Below are 17,576 nucleotides of genomic sequence, written 5' to 3'. Positions count from 1 at the left end.
CATTTGTTATATATTGGAATAAAAAAAAAAAAATTACAATATATCCAGTGTTATTTTCTTTGATCATTCATGGAGGAAGAAGGAAGTCCTGATGAAAACATATTACAGGTCAAATATATTACAGGTAAAACAAAATAATATATGATGCTTATTCCATGTATTAACTATTGTTAATTTTGCTTTAAATTGCTAGATGCCAAAAGTGATTAATTATATTATTTTATGGTAACAGTCGAAAATTAGACAACCAATTGTTTCAACCTCTACCAAAGGTACCAGGTTTTATGCCAGAAAATAATATGAGGGTACGTAATAAAACAGGCCCGTAGGAACTGGGGGGGGGGGGGGTGCTGGGGGGGGGGGTGCTCCCCACTTGTGAGCTTTTCTTTATCACATTAATTTTTGCCATTGTAACCAAAATCTGATGTAGAGTTTATACCCAGTCTATCAGTGCCCCCCTCCCCCAAGTTGTTCCTACGGGCCTGTAAAAACTAAATATATTCAAAGGAGTATATTGGGTGGTTATAGGTTTGAAATGTTTTTTTTATTGAACATTTTATTTCATGCACTTTTATAAATTTTAAACAGCAATTATGTTACTATAATCTATCGAAACAATCAAACATTTTATATATATATATATACATTAATTTCTGAGATTTTTTAGTACATACATATTAGTTTACCCTCCGCACCCTCTGGTAGAAACCCAGGGTAGGTATTAAAATAATTATTTGGTGTAGAGTATTTTTAATATGACATACAGAAAGCATTGAAAAGTACAATTTTATTATGCTTTAATAATCGACACTAGCTTTAAAATTATTTAACCATCATTCCTTCTGGCCAGAGTACATATGTTGTTCCTGCCAAAGTGTTAGCATTTTAATTTTAATGACAATATACTGAACTAACGATAAACATTGTTAACTAACGTAATAATTCACGTTTTGAAGGTGTTTTATTATGAGGTTAACAAACCAACTAGATCAAGAGATGTTAGTATGGAGTCGTTATGGGCTGTCGGTGAAAATTATTTTGGTAATTATAGGTAAATAAATGTGAAGTTTAAATATTCGTATGTGAACAAATTGCAATACCTTAATTTAATGTATATCTTAAGTACATACTTGTTTTAATTTTCACATTGTAAATGTACTATAACCTGCTGTATTTAGTTGGTGTAAAGCCCATTCGACGACAATAATGCGTCCATGTTTTAAAACAACTTTCGTTTTTGTTTTTTTTGAAATCGAAACCATGATGTTGGCCGTTTCTTGGGATGCATTGCTGTTATTGTTGCAGTTAAACACTGTGCAGTTAACCATCATATAATTACGTCGACAGTATATAACAAAACTAATTATCTTGTAAATTAAATTTCCGATAAACCTGGAGACAAAAAACCAAAAGACGACTAAAAGGCACAAACAAAGAATCAACATGTGTACCGGTATTGCTTGGTAACTCTCACCGATGACGTATTGCCTTGCTTTTGTTCAGATCTATGCATAATCCCGCCCACTTCTGTTTTTACCCCAAACCTAAGACGCGCAGCTGACCGGTGCCTCGCAGCGAGCCGGGCGTTAGAGTAATGCGGTCTTTGACGCTAACTTAATCCATTACACACTACATGTCTTTTGGTGTCCGGTCTCCTTTAATATGATCGAGGGGAGACACTAGTTTAAATGTAGATTGAAATAAGGGGCTTCTGTGAGCTCAGGAGATATAAAACTTTGCTGGGCCCGCTAGAGGACATGTATTGCTTTAACAGTACTCTCAGAATGATTGTTGTAAATGGATACTGTCTGAATTTCATTGAAACAACATTTTACTTCTGTTTACAGTGGTGCTCTTCTTACAAGTAACAGACCAAGTTAATCACATGGCTTCATATCTGCTGGAACATTCATTTGGAACAAACAGTTGTGTATTAAATTCACTGCTGAGCTATGATTAGATTGATGACAAAAGAATTACATATTCTATAGACGACTGTACGAGATTGTATTTTACTCATGTTTAGTGTCTTCTACTCGACTGATTACTCTGTTGAATGAACCATAGCTAGTCATTGCTCACTACACATTGCTATTTAATTGCTGAGCCAGGATCAGATTGATGACAAAATAATTACATATTCTATAGACGACTGTACGAGATTATATACTGTTGTAATGAATCTCTGAGCTTAATTTCAGAACATAATATGCTTGTTGAGTGTACATTATTGCATTTAAAATGTAGTGAAATAGAAGTGGAAACCCTAGAATATTATATTCAGAAATTCTTTCATATATACCAAGATCAACATCGTTACTCAAGAAAGTAAAATCCAAAAATATTTATAAACACTTTGCTTTTGTCACAATTTTTACCTCACATTTTAGCAGCATCACACTGCCTTCATCATTATAATAGTACCTGTGATGAAGGAAGTGGGATGTCCTGGACAGAGGAGCTGCAGCATCACACTGCCTTCATCATTATAATAGTACTGTGATGAAAGAAGTGGGATGTCCTGGACAGAGGAGCTGGCCGAGGCCGGTACCTGTGCCCAGGACAGGCGTGCACTACAACAGCTTGCTCTGAATGTTCAAGGAAATGGGATGCTGTCAAAATTTTGGGTACAAATTGTGATGAAAGCAATACAGTGTTTAACTTCTCCCTTTTGGGAATTTTGGTAGTATACAAATATATATATATATTGATATATGTAGACATGTCTCCTGTAGAGTAGCTTCTACTTTAGAAAATGAAATCCATTGATCCTTATTATGGTCAGTTAACATACAGAGTTAATTAGTAGCCAGCAGATGGTGCTTTTCTACATTTACTGCAATTATAATATACATCACAGATTTAGCTGACTGTTTTTCATAAACACCCTCAAACTCTGAAGATAATTAATACATTCATAACAAAAGTACTTGACACAAGAAGTGATGTAGAAAAAGAAATTCAGCAACTCTCTTTCAGTCAACATAGTGGGAAAAAACCAGTTGGAATGAGACTATCAACAGTAAGTCATTAAAGTCTCCTGCTAGCTGATTATCTGTCGTCAAAAGTGTGACTCGACCCATTTACTTTGAAAATTTAACAGCTAGATATTTAGTATATTTTTATAAACAAGTGTTTTATTGATGTGTATGAAAATAGTTTTGTGTTCAAAATCTTACAAATAACATCATAGTGTTTGACATATACCACAAAATTGCTTCCTTGCTTTGATAGTAATGCAAAATTAATAACCAAAACAAGATTTTTTTCCCCCCACTTGTTTATTTTGGATTGCAGAATAAAAACAACAACATCATGAAGTTCACCATCACAGGATAAAAGCCGGGTAACTTATGATATTAATGTGAACTCTTATGTTACCTAAAGTTCCTCTTTTCAATGTGGATCTTAGTTTGTTGTTAATTACTAATTAAATAATATTTGCAACAATCAGGTGCCTGAACATGTGTAACAATGAAATTTCACAATACATATCACTGAGCATTTTCTGTAAATGATGACATGCCTCATCTGTACTTTTTGGCAGAGGTCACATACAAGGCAAAAAAAATAGCTTTGATACTTTTATCTAATGCTGGTTGTGTTACTTGCTTTCAAAACAGCTTATAGTAGTGAGCCTTAAACAAAGAGCAATATAATCACAGTGTATAATATTTTATCCTGCAACCATTGTGTCTATTGACAGTCTAATATGATGACAGATAAAGCAAAGTCATGACTTGACCTCACTCATAGCCTACATTACCAAATCGCTTATTTGACCTCTAGGTCATCGTACATTGTGGCTGAAATAATAGAAATAATAGCTTTTCCCCTTAATTTTTATAGTCTGCAGGGTAAAGATAATAACTAGTTAGTGACATCAGATATGTGCTTTATCCTGTTCAGGCCGAATGAAAAGCGTAACCCTGCCTTTAAAACAAATTTCAATTTACATGTGTAAGTTAAAAAATGTAAATTCTGGTTACAACAAAGATATTTTCTAAATAATGGTCTCAATAACTGATTGATACTTTAGTCAGCATCTATCTGTATTACATACTACATTTTTAATGCTAAGCATTTGGGAGGTAAATATTCAAATTATAATTTGTTACTGTGGTTTTCTAAAATTGCAAATGATATTCAATAAATAAAAGATGATTTTTAACAATAAATGATTGTTTTGTGAAATGGTTGATGAAAAGTACAGGAAATAGTCCCTTTGAAATAATACATCAGTTATCAGTGAAATCCATAACAAGTTGCTGGCGTGTTTTTTATATTTCACTCGTTGTTTAAGTGGAAATGTGACACAGGAAATAGTCCAGTCACTTTGTACAAACATCCACTTACTCAACTTCACTGTCTTCTTCATTGTGTGTACATTTTTCAATAATCTCACCATTTAATGTGTTGTAGATGTTCTTTAAATTCAACATTTTACTTAAACTAATTGAGTTCAAAGCAGCAAATTGACATAATTATGTGGTTAACCAAATCTGTGTCTACTATAGACGGAAATGTTATAGTAAGATTTTATTGATTAATATGTTATGTCTTTTGTCACAGTGTTGATTTTTCCTCATTTTACATTATCTTTGTCTTATATTGGTGCTCTGTTAATTTATTAAATAGTCTATTTTTCATTTTATTTATATTTTCTATTTAATAAAATTATGCATGGTACATGAATTGATGATAAGATCAATTATGTTTGGACAGAAGTTACTGTCTTAATGTTTCAGCATTTGGATGTTATTTGTTTTGTAATGTCATCACTTGCCATGTATGTACAGGCCTCTGAAAATATAAAATTTGTGTAATCTACTTGTGGGTCATGAGAAATAAATGTTGATAATCCATTTCCTTTTTGCATAACCAATTATGTCCAGGTAAATGATGTCCTAAATTTAATGCATGAATAAAAAATAGGTTATGCAAAATTAGATTTATGTAAGTAAAGTGCCAATGAAACTATTGTTTCCTACAATTTTCAAAGGCTTGTTTAGTTAAATTATTAAAGCTACAATCTCACCTCCACATCATTGAACATATTGTATAACACAAAAATACTTAAAACTACAGTCTGTTGCCATTGTTTTTATATTATATATTGTGTCACTTTTTGAGCATTAAAATTGTGAATAATACATGTTTACCTCACCTAAATCAGTGGTTGCAGCTGAAGGATGTCACAAAATAGCTTGACTTGGAAAGGACATTAATGTACATGATCTGTTCTAAATGGTTACTGTAACAAATTCATACAAATATACTTGAGATTGCAGCTTTTAAATGTCAGGGATCGAGTTTTAATATTTGGGTAATGCAGAAAGTTTTAATAACAAAAAATAGGACACTAAGGCAAGTTGGAGAGGCACCAGTGCAACGTTTCCTTCAAAAGAGAGGCATGAAGGCAACTTACTTTCTATCAAGTTTTACAGACAAAAATTATTTGTCAGATGCCTTAGGTTCTAGCCTATGTAATTTAATGGATACAGAGCCTTTGTATCATATTAGCAATGATAATTTTAGTATTTACATATCGGAGGCGGATCTAGGGGGCCCCCTAAATTTTGCGACAGTTATAATTTTATTATTATTAATTTTCATTTTATTAAGATCCCCTCCAACCCTCCCCCAAAGTTTCATTGGCACTGCCTCATGTCATTGAGAGAGAGAGCCCCCCCCCCCCCCCCCAAATGGATTTTCTGGATCTGCCACAGCATATACAACATGTAAGGAGTGGGACGGTGGCAAACCAGGTTAGGCACCACAGCTTTCTCTTGGCATAAACAATGACTGATCCTCAGGGCACAATAGCAAATAAGGAGGGCAACCACAGCACTGGCCGTTGTTGCCATGGTAAAACATTGTATTTAAACCCTGAAATATTTATGCATTAAAAGTATGCATTAAATAATTACCCCCCTTACATTCTCGTACAGAGTTAAGTAGATAACTCTAAATTGATGTCTTAACTGTTGATTAGTACCCGGTATCTAAACAAAGAATTACTTGATAACATAATTGAGATCATAATAAATTTACATTACTAAATGTTTATAAAACTTGTTGATCAAGGAGAATTATAAAAAATAGTATGATCATGTAAATTTTACAGTGTATTTTGATATCCAGGTAAATGGGAGGAAGCATTTTCTCTATTTTGGTATATCCACAGAATTTTATATGATAGAATGTACTGTTATTTTAATAGGACTGCTTGAAAGACTAACCTCATTTCTTCTATTTAACTTCCTGTGCATTTGTCTTAAAGCTGTACAGGTATTTGTTTGTGTATAAATATTGGCATGGTTTATTTGCATGAACAAGTCATGCTTCTCTTTTAATATGAACATTATTTGTTTGTAAGTCTATTGACAAGTACAACTTTGCTGTGGATATTGAAATGTATTTGTACCAACAAAATATGGAACTATTTTTTTGGAGAAGAATAATTTTTATATTAATTATATATGTATGTGTTTAATGTCCATTTCATTGCTACTTATTTTTCACTGAATATATTTGGTATATAAGTTCATGGTTTGAGTTTGTTTGTGCCAAAAGACATGGTAAATATACTGCCAAGTTATTTCTGGTCTCTGGTCAGTGGATGCATCGATTTAGACCCTTGTGCATCAACTGTTTCGTTTTGTTTTTCCCACACGGTAATTAAAGCTTTGCTCATCATTTACAAAAAGGCCTACTTGTCCCAGTTAGCAAATAAAAACTACATTGCTTTCTCTTAAAACTATTGACTAATCCATTAAAGCAAGGTCTATATATGCTAGCTTGAACCAATAGCTGTGTTAATTTCTCTCTAAAACAGATCCTGTTGTTCTGAATGAGTAGCATGGCAGTAGTATGGGGGCCTATTGTGCCCCATGACCTACTTTCCGTGACCTTGACGGCATCACAACCTTGTCACGTGACCATGGCCCGGCCCTGACCTACTTAGACTGACCCCGTTCTAATTAGCAACGCCCGTGAGCTCAGTTGGTCGAGTGCTCGCTTGAGGTGCTTGCATCGCAGGATCGAACCACCTCGGAGGATCCATTCAGCTGGTTGGGTTTTTTTCTCGTTCCAACCAGTGCACCACAACTGGACAAAGGCCTTGGTATGTGCTTTACTGTCTGTGGGAAAGTGTAGGATCCCTTGTTAATAATGGGAAAGTCTAGCGAGTTTCCTCTCTAAAACTGTCAAAATTATGTTTTACATCCAATAGCCAATGATTAATAAATTAATGTGCTCTAGTGGTGTCATTAAAAAAAATTCCTACCATTTCTAAGGTCTAGGCCCAACACCACATAGTATATTTAATTTTAGCATGCTGGATGTTGAATGGTTAACTGCTTACATCCGGCATGTTTTGATTTTCATTGTCAATCGCTATACTCTACGGAACTTCTAGAAGTTACATTCTCAAAGATGTGAAATACGGAATGATTTAAATAGGAACAGATAAATTGTATCCCACGCTGTTAATCAGCCAACCTACATAGCCCGGAGTCATCATATAATGCAATCACAAAAGAGAGCATGGTTGAAAGCTAGTTAACTTAAATCAGATAATAATATATCTATGTACAACGTTGTCTTGGTGTAGTGGTTAGCGAGATAGGCTACAAGCCGGGAGATGTCGAGTTTGTATTCCAAGAAGATTTTTTTTTTTTAATACATTTTTAGGAGTATTGAGTTTGTTTCCTAACATGTTTTTGTAAAATAGTAGATGTGTCAATAGATTTTAATTTATTTAATATGTTACGGAATGTTTTGAAGTAGAACCTAATACAAGCATCCTCTATAACCTTGTTGGGGCAGGTCATAGCCCAGTGCTCACGTGATGCACGGTCGGTCTAGGATCGGTCCCATCGGTGGCTTATTAGGCTATATCCAACTGGTGCAGTATGACTGGTATATCAAAGGCTGTGGTATGTGCTATCCTGTCTGTGGGATGAATTCCCAAATAAAACCCAGCACACATAAGGTATTTGAGCAAAATAAAGACAAAGAAACGTATCGCGAATGGACACTTTTACAGCTAATGGTGATTTGTTTAGTAAGTAGACAAAGTCTTTTAGCATTATTTGGATAGAAACATTTATATTTCAACTTTGGAAGACAACAGAGTGGTACCGGATGGAAAACCCCAAAATTAAACAGATGAACATGTATCAATTGAGGTCTCCACATAAACTCGAGTACTCGGGCACGGGTTAAGTCTAGCAAGACTCGAGTCCATTCACAAGACTCGAGTACCTGTACAAGGTGGAATATAATGCTCAGCTATAATACATTGGACAATGTAGGACAATAATTTCAGCAGTAGGTGATCAACGATATATGTTACACAATACTTATAAGATCATGTGCTAGTTTCTCTTTTTAAACTGGTGGTCCATCCATCACAACACCTAACATATTAACCGGTTTCTAATTGCAATACAGTGACATGATTTGGCATCCATGTTCAGCACTGGAATTAAGATGCATAATGCTATTTAACTGTATTCATTAATCCCATCTTCATCTAGTGTAAGTGTCGGGTACTCTGGTCTGGGTCGAGTTTGACCCTTGAGTAGTCGAGTCCAATTTTTTGGACTTGTGGAGGCCCTAGTATCAATAGAGTATAGGCCAAAAAGGTCAGATATCATCATTTCACTTTTGAGTCATTTAACAGTCAATATCATGAATCAGTGTTAGGCCTACATGTTGTTCTAAAACATATGTATGGCTGTGATGGTTGTAATATCTCCTTGGGCAATGACTGTCACAAATGGGTAACAACCCAATGAAACTCAAACTTGAAGTGTAACTACATGTAAAGCTATGTACAAAATTTCAGATCAGTATCTTGATACACAGGTTTTGGAGGCGTCAACCAAAAGAAACTTCCCACCCCTGCAAATTTTCTTCTTTTTGGTGGAGCACAACCCAACCCCCCACCTAAAATCTTCGCTCACCATTGTCTAAAACTCCCTACACAATTTCTTACACACAAGCCTGATTGTGATGGTTGTAATATCTTTAAACTTCAAGCGCCAAAATTCTGTCAAAAATTGGCAAATCCCCATGAGACTCCGACATGATCTTGAACCACATGAACTATACTTTTCAATTGGCAGCAAGGAATCTTTTTTTCATGACCGTCCCATAGACCTTTGTGGATCACTGGCTGGAATGTAAAATAGCCCAATGGGTCCACTAAATGGAACTGATCCTGGATCACACATACAATTAAACTATTTGGTGTTAGTAGTAACAAGGCCTGTTGGGCGCCATGACCTACTTTCCGTGACCTTGACCTTGATGACGTCACGGCCTTGTGCCGTGACCTCGTCCTACTGGCCCTGACCTACTTAGACTGACCTTGACCATGATGACATCACGGACTACTGTACCGTGTGCAACGTCCTACTGACCCGGCCCTGACCTACTTAGACCGGCCCCTGACCTACTTAGACTGGCACGAAAGAGTATAAAAAGGCTAGATACGGTTTAATTGTCATTTCGCTCCCCGAAAACGATCAGATCTACGTTCAATCCAGAGATGGCCTGTTCCACAAGTGATGAAGCGAAATGTCGTCTAGAACTTGGAACTAACGTCTACGTGGTGGCCAAGTTATGGAAAGGGGACACTGCTATTCACACAAGGAAATTTGACAGTGACAAGGGGAAAACTTTCCCCACCAAGCGAGGTATTGTCCTTAGTCTTAAACAGTGGATCGAACTGTGTGGATGTAAAAGCCAAATTGACGAAACAATTTCAGCATTAAACCAGGGGAAAGACGAAAAATTGTTCAGACACCTTGGTGCCAACGTCCAAGTCAGCGTCGACAAGAACTTTGCTGGGGTGGACCTGCGTCAGTGGTGGTGGTGTGATGAAACTAAATCCGTGAAACCTTTGAAGAAGGGAATATTCCTTTCTCTACAACAATGGGAGAAACTGAAAGGCTGTTTCACAGTCATGTGTGACTTTGTACCAGAGCTGAACTCGATTGTGCCCTGCGCCATGCAAGACGACCATCAAAACCAGATGGGATTTCTTCAGTGTAACTTCTGCAACCCTAACGAGTGTCACCAGTGGTGAACGAGTTTTGTTTTGGATGAACTCGAAGGTATAAAAGAATAGATTTATGGTTTACACTTCATTTGCTTTGTGACTGTGCTAGAGAACAGACGTGTTTTATGATTTTGACATTCTTGTGTCTTGTTGCACCCTATCTGGAACGAAGAAGATGGCATCGGGATATTCGAGCAGTGTTAGGAGCAGCAGCAGTAGCGACGAGGACGACATCTTGGTCTGCAAATGTTCAGAAAGACATACGATCAAAAGAGTGGCTACCAAACCAGAAGAACATATCATGGATCAAACGGATGCTGCCTGTGACAATATGGATGAAAATGGTGAAATCAAAGAAGCCGTGGATCAAACAGATGCCGCTCGAGAATATAAAACAGACACTGCCTGGGATGATGAAGACTGCCCATACAGTTACGCCAGAAACCGAGGGAGCTCGCCAAGGCCGGTTTCTTCTACACAGGGGATCACGATGCCGTCGTCTGTTACTGTTGTGGACTACGCGCCTACCGATGGCAGAGAATGGACGACCCAGTGATGGAACATTACAGACTGTCCCCGATATGTCCCTATGTGAATAACGTGTTCAGACATTAAATGTTTCAGACACTTATGTGCTATGTTTTCATGTTGTATGTTGTGAATAAAACCGTGAATAACAGGTTTTGCTTTCTTATTTATGTCCTGGGTCCATGAGTGTGTCTCTAGACGTATCCCTATGGTAGTAACACTGGTAAAGGGTAATATTTTGGTAACGATGTTTTTGGGGAGCTCGCACGATGAGATTTGTGCTTGGGAGGAGGGACACTGGTCATACGTATCACACACATTCAAACATTCCTGTACCATATCTTTATGCGTCATAAGGTATATAAGTGAAATAGTTTTGGAAAACTCGTCATTTGAGGTAGAACTTTCATAGGAGCAACATGTCAGACCAGTACAAGTTATATGTACCCGACGTGGATAAGTGGACCCAAAGTCGTCATGGTCTCCCCAACACAACAAGTGGTAGAGCAAGCCAAAGCCGATCTGAAACGGAAACGAGAACAGAGTGACGTGGAACAGAAACAACAAGAGCAGACTGGGCAAAAACGGCACAAGCATTTCTGAGAAGGCTATAAAAGGGGGCATGGCAGTTTCAACATCGTCAATTCACGTCGAACACTTCAACAATCAACAACATGAATCAGTGTCGCATTTGCGAGAAAAAAAAAATGTTTGGACCCACGACCTAACTCGGCACGTACGAAATAAACATGGACTCTTGGAATCTGAAAATAAGCCTTCCCAGCAGCAGCAGCAGCAGCAGCAGCAGCAACATCAACAGCCGCAGCAGCAGCAGCCACCACCACATCAGCAGCAGCAGCAGCCACCACCACCACTACCACCACAGCAGCAGCAGCCACCGCCACCACCACCACCACAGCAGCAGCAGCAGCAGCAACGGCAGCAGCAACAGCAGCAGCAGCAGCAGCCCCTAAGATGGTTACATCCGTTCACCATGATCGTGTCGGGGCCCACGTCGTGTGGAAAGACAGTTTTGTTGTACAAACTGCTAAGGGATGGTAAAATCCAGCCGCCTCCCCAGCGCATCATCTGGCTCTACAAACGATGGCAACCCCTCTATGATACGATCAAAATGGTTGCTCGAGTGAAATTTGTTCAAGGCATACCCGAGAATTTGGAAAAGGATCGTTATTTGGATTCGAGTCAGAAATCTCATCGTGTTGGACGACCTGATGTCTACAGCTGGAAAAGACCCTCGCATCACCGACCTGTTCACGGAAGGAAGTCACCACAGAAACCTCTCTGTGATTGCCATCAACCAGAACCTGTATCACAGCAAGGACCCGACACAGAGAAGAAACTGTCATTACCTGGCACTGTTCAACAACCCCATCGACAAGCAGCAAGTCCTAACCTTGGCACAGCAGATGTATCCTGGAAATACTCTTCATTTCATGCAGCGGTTTGAGGAAGCTACCAACAGGCCCTACGGATATCTCTTGGTGGACTTGAAACCGACCACGCCCGAACATTGGCGTCTTCGGCCTAATGGTTTAGAGACGGGACCGTCCGAATGGTATAAAATCACGAACATAACGGCGAATGTCTCAGAAGAGTTGCAACCACCGAAGAAGAAAGAGCTCTACATGCAAATCATGCAAAGAAACGCATTCAAGAGAAAACTACCAAGCATACCCGCCTACGAAAGTGACGACGAAGAAGACATGGTGTTTCAGTGGTCACTGGAGCGGTAGCAGCAGCAACAGGACCGATCCCTCCCACTTGATTGATGGTAGGCTGGCGTTTCAATTGCGGCTCTGACGATGTAGATGGTAGTGGCGGTGGTGGCGACGATGGTCTCTGTGCACACTTTATTCTATGCTTCATTAGATCGGGCATTCTTCTGAACGTTGCATTGCAAAACGAACATGGCAGACCTTTTCCCTGTTTAACGTCGTCGGCTTCTTCAGAGGTAACCATAGGTTCTTCTGGTTGCCATTCCCCGTCGTCAATACAAATTCTGGCCAGTTCGTCATAGGATGGATTCCAATGTTCGTCACACAGTTTGATCAGTTCGTCGTATTCCTCAGGTGTTAAGGGAGACCATAAGTCTTCGACCTCGGGGGCAGGAGGAGTCTCCAACGCAGTGGCTTCTTCTGATTGTTCCATCTCCATCGCAGCGGCTTCTTCTGATTGTTTAATTTCCTGACATAGAAGCTCTACGAGTTTTAAATTCACGTATTCGTCGTTTTCCAGCCCATATTGCTTAGCCCAGGCAAGCAAGTCGTCGCTGCTCGTGAAAGAATCCACCGTGGCGTTGATGGCAAAGCGATCCATCTAAAAAAAACTAAATACAGGCCTATGGGAGAGGGGGGTACTTTTAGGTCAATATTGAGGGGCATTATTGAGCAAAGACCCCAGGAATTATTTTTCTAACATTTAAAAATAACCCATTGGCACCCCTACTGACTCGTAGTGTGCAGAGATACGTTTTTAGATTAGATCAAAGGTTTTGTCATACTTCAGACCTAGTGTTGTTTCGCATAAAATAGTACATTATATTCATGCGATAGTGTAAATACAGATATCTGTCAGATATACATGTTTATTTGTGTGACGAGCAATTCCTTAGAAATTTCAGATCACAAGGTTACTATTTATGTATACTACTCAAAAGAATTTAAGGGTCAGACGATATTTTCGACATTATTTTCTGAATGTCAATTATATTAGCTAGACCATAATGTCACGCATGGTACTGTTCCATGTTGACGAAAGTGGGTCTAAGCAACCCATAAATGAATTAAAATCCACTGTCATTGACACTATCGACTAGTTCTAATGGCGAAAACATGCTTACATTTGCACGTAAATTAGGGCGAAAGCGAAAGGTCTGCTAAGTGCCCATAACTTGCTTTTTCACAAAGCGCTTCATTTGCACGCTTTGCACGTGTATTCCATGTTTCCAATGCTGAATTTCCGTATAATTGGAGCTTGCGTTCGTGTACGGTGCACACTCCAAATTCGACAATGGTACGACGTCAACTGACTATCGAAGATCGAGGAAGGGCTATTGCTTGGCTTCAGGATGGCAATACGCAAAGAAATGTTGCTCTGAGACTTGGTGTCAGTCAGAGTGTCGTTGGCCGACTGTGGCAACGGTACCAAGCAACGAATTCTGTTCGAAATCGTCCACGTTCGGGAAGACCCCGAAGCACTACAAATAGAGAGGACCGCTACATCACCAATATGGCTCTACGCCAACGCACAACCACTGCACGCCGCTTATGTGACAATCTGCGGACTGCGACTGGAACTCGAGTGTCTGATCAAACCATACGCAATCGTCTGAGAGCCAATAATCTACGCTGCCGTCGCCAGGCTGTTCGACCACCACTCCTACCACGTCACAGAACGGCCAGACGTCACTGGTGCACGCTTCATCTGCGGTGGCAACGTATTCAGTGGGGTCGAGTGATGTTCACTGATGAGTCCAGGTTTAGTCTCCAGTTCAACGACGGTCGGGTTCGTGTCTACAGACGTCCTGGGGAGCGCTTCGGTGGTGGCAGCGTCATGGTGTGAGACGGCATCTCTATCCACCACAGGACCCCCCTCTATGTGGTGGATGGCAATCTGAATGGAATCCGCTATCTGAATGAGATTATCCGGCCGTTGGTTCTCCCAGGCCTTCAGCAGATTGGCGGCGGGGCAGTTCTGCAGGATGACAATGCCAGACCCCACCGCGCCAGGGTGGTAACGGACTTTCTCAGACTACAAGGTATCGCCAGGATGGATTGGCCAGCATATTCGCCTGACTTGGCCCCAATAGAGAAAGCCTGGGACGAATTAGGCAGGAGAGTTCGGGATAATCATGCCCCTCCGGCCAACCTTCATGATCTGGGTCAAATTCTTATGGCAGAGTGGCAGGCCATTCCCCAAGAGTTCTTCAGACGTCTGATCAACAGCATGAGGCAACGATGTGTCGAGTGTATTCGCGCCAGGGGTGGATTCACACACTATTAAACGAATGTTCTAATGTGTAAAATCCATGTTTGACAACCTTCAACTTTGACAGCATGTCATGTGACTTTCTTGTATACAGTGACGTTTATTTGTGGGGTTTTTGTAAATATGGAACAATAAATAAAAAAATTGGTGTAGTTCACATCATCAATCACTCTGAAACTTATTTGGTTATACATTTTTGACCCTTAAATTCTTTTGAGTAGTATACATGCTTATTTACATGGTCACCTGAACCAAACGTGTGTGTTAACGTCATCGACATCAGTAATAATAATTTTAAATTTTTCATATATTACACCTTAAAAACACTAGTCTTGAGTATATATTTTAAATTGATATTTTAAATTATTAATATTGCTTGTCATTCTTTTATTTCAAAATCACAATCTACTGAATGTAAAACATTTTTTTTATATGAACACTGTGAAAGGGGATTGTTTCAATGAACTGTTACAAAGTATAACACGTGACACGCTTAGCACTGATAGCAGTCAGAGACGGATCCCTGGGGTGTGCAACCTGAGGGGTGCTGTCGAAGTACTGAATGACGTTGACAGTCATTGCGCTCACTATCATTTTGTGTTCGATCATTATCCCATGTTTATATGTTAACTTTAAATTATTTTGTTGAAGTATTCAACCAACACGTAAACGGTGTTGTCTGATCAGTATCGAATACCATTTTGGCATGGGACCCTGGTAAGTCGAGGTACTTAATAATTGTATTAATATATTTTTAAACTGCTTTGTAAATTTATTATAATTATTAGGCTAGTCAAATAAAAAAATTAATTGTTACTTGAACCAACAATGCAAAAAAATCTACATATTTGATGTAATCAAAAGTACACACGTGCTTACAATCGGTCTACCCCCGCCCACTAAACGAAAAAAACACGATTCGTGTTATTTACTATGTTCAAGAATAGAAGCGCAAAACGTTATAAAAACTGCAATTTGCTTGGTTGAATTTATATCTTAAAGAAATCAATAAAAAAAAGAACTGTTTTTATGAAAAACATGATTGATTTAGCGGTCAGCAGATTGCTACATGGTGTTTAAAAAATATTGCTTGCAAGATAAGGTGGGACAAACTTCTTTTTTGTTTTTTAAAAAGGTTTGATTATTTCTAATTGTATTGATCTACATCTTAGTTTACGTTTTCAAATTTTAGCGCCCTTATTTGCTTGCATGAAAAAACGATTGACGTGTGACCTCACATTTTTACTGACGTCACTCACTAATGCGTAAAAAATACACATGCAGACGACACTTCGATAGATATTTTGGGCATGATCGCCATAAATTACGAAAACTACAAATGTTTTAATTGTCATACGGGTCATGTGTTTTTTGACCTATTTTGGTTCCTGTGTAGAAAAACTAATTTTTAAGGTAAAATGTAACAAATAATTGGATATACTTACATTTTCTTAGCTATTTGATTGTCTACACATCTTACTGTGAGACTTAGAACGTAAACAAACGGTAGGTGGTGTATTACTTTAAAAAGAGGTGAAATCCCAAGTGACACGACTTAATAGAGACGACTCTGGGGTGAGAGTATAACACGTTTATAATTTTTGAATGACGTCAGTCTTTGAATGACGTTGCATACAAAAACAACTGCTTCCGTTTTTAGAAGGCAGGAAACTTTCAATGTAAAATTGTTATTTATTTGACCGTGTTTGAAGAAAGAACGATTTTCAAAAAGTACCATTTGTTAAAACGTTATATTTGTCCATCACTGCAAACACATAGATCTTCAAACTAAATCAGTATAAGAAAATTAACTTACTATTTTCAGATGAAGTCTTGATCCAGTCGATTTCTAACAGTGACAAAATCTCTCAAAATTATCCAAACGAATCTTCTTTCTTCTAACAATGACGAAATATCTCAAACGAATCTCCTAACAATGACGTAGTAGATGTGATCGAATAGCAATCGTTTTCGGCGAGCGAATGACAATTAAACCGTATCTATCCTTTTTATACTCTTTCGTGCCAGTCTAAGTAGGTCAGGGGCCGGTCTAAGTAGGTCAGGGCCGGGTCAGTAGGACGTTGCACACGGTACAGTAGTCCGTGACACAAGGCCGTGACGTCATCAAGGTCAAGGTCACGGAAAGTAGGTCATGGCGCCCAACAGGCCTTGTTACTACTGGTGTTTAACATAATATGGTTATTTTAACACTTGAGACAGAGACAGAGACACACAGAGAGACACGCAGAGACCAGACAGACAGATAGACAGAGACAGAGAGAGACATGGGGGTGATGCGAGATCGTTATCACCACACAGTTTACTCTTAACAAAAAACATTTCCCTAGACATGACAATACATACTATGGCCATTAATATTTCAATAATGTCACACATTAATAAAATATATTTAATAAAATCTCACTCTATTGTTAAAGTAGTGATTATATACTGCTAAACCATGGTGTAATTGTGATTACTAACGGAGGAGAAATGCACCGCATAATGTTAACACATACTGGACAAAACATTCCACACACATTGAATTTATATCAGTTATGGAGCACTAATGGGAATCAATATAATTAAACAGAGTTATATCGAAGGTTTGATCCTACGATTCATTTAATGACACCACTAGAGCACATTTATTTCTTAATCACCGGCAATCGGGTTTCAAACATTTGGTAATTTTGACATAATCTTAGAAAACCCGCTACATTTTTCCATTAGTAGCAATGGATATCATATTTTATATGCACCATCCCACAGACAGGATAACATATACCACAGCCTTTGATATACCAGTCGTGGTGCACTGGCTGGAACGAGAAATAGTCCGACGGGCCCACCGACAGGGATCGATCCTAGACCCGACGGCGCACCAAGAGAGCACGTTACCACTTCAAGCACTTGCCAGACTTGGCTACATCCCAACCCTCCTGCCCTAAGAATGATGCATATTGTA

The 17,576-nt window shown here is 38.7% G+C and overlaps 1 protein-coding gene and 1 long non-coding RNA gene across 2 annotated transcripts in view; one reads left to right on the top strand and one right to left on the bottom strand.

The window, feature by feature from the left end:
• The window catches only part of LOC121367589 (glucose-6-phosphate 1-dehydrogenase-like), a 37,930-nt gene extending 31,385 nt beyond the window's left edge, over positions 1-6,545 (top strand). The window contains exon 13 of the mRNA XM_041491863.1: positions 1,848-6,545. The gene's annotated coding sequence lies outside the window, so the exon portion shown is untranslated. The remainder of the gene's footprint in view (positions 1-1,847) is intronic.
• LOC121367591 overlaps positions 1-16,495 on the bottom strand; it is a 55,173-nt gene extending 38,678 nt beyond the window's left edge. The window contains exon 1 of the long non-coding RNA XR_005957394.1: positions 16,054-16,495. This is a non-coding gene — a long non-coding RNA (uncharacterized LOC121367591). The remainder of the gene's footprint in view (positions 1-16,053) is intronic.
• Positions 16,496-17,576: the final 1,081 nt, after the last annotated feature.

The sequence above is a fragment of the Gigantopelta aegis genome, chromosome 3, assembly GCF_016097555.1.
Source record: "Gigantopelta aegis isolate Gae_Host chromosome 3, Gae_host_genome, whole genome shotgun sequence".
Taxonomy (NCBI): domain Eukaryota; kingdom Metazoa; phylum Mollusca; class Gastropoda; order Neomphalida; family Peltospiridae; genus Gigantopelta; species Gigantopelta aegis.
This window is presented reverse-complemented; position numbering and strand designations above follow the sequence as displayed.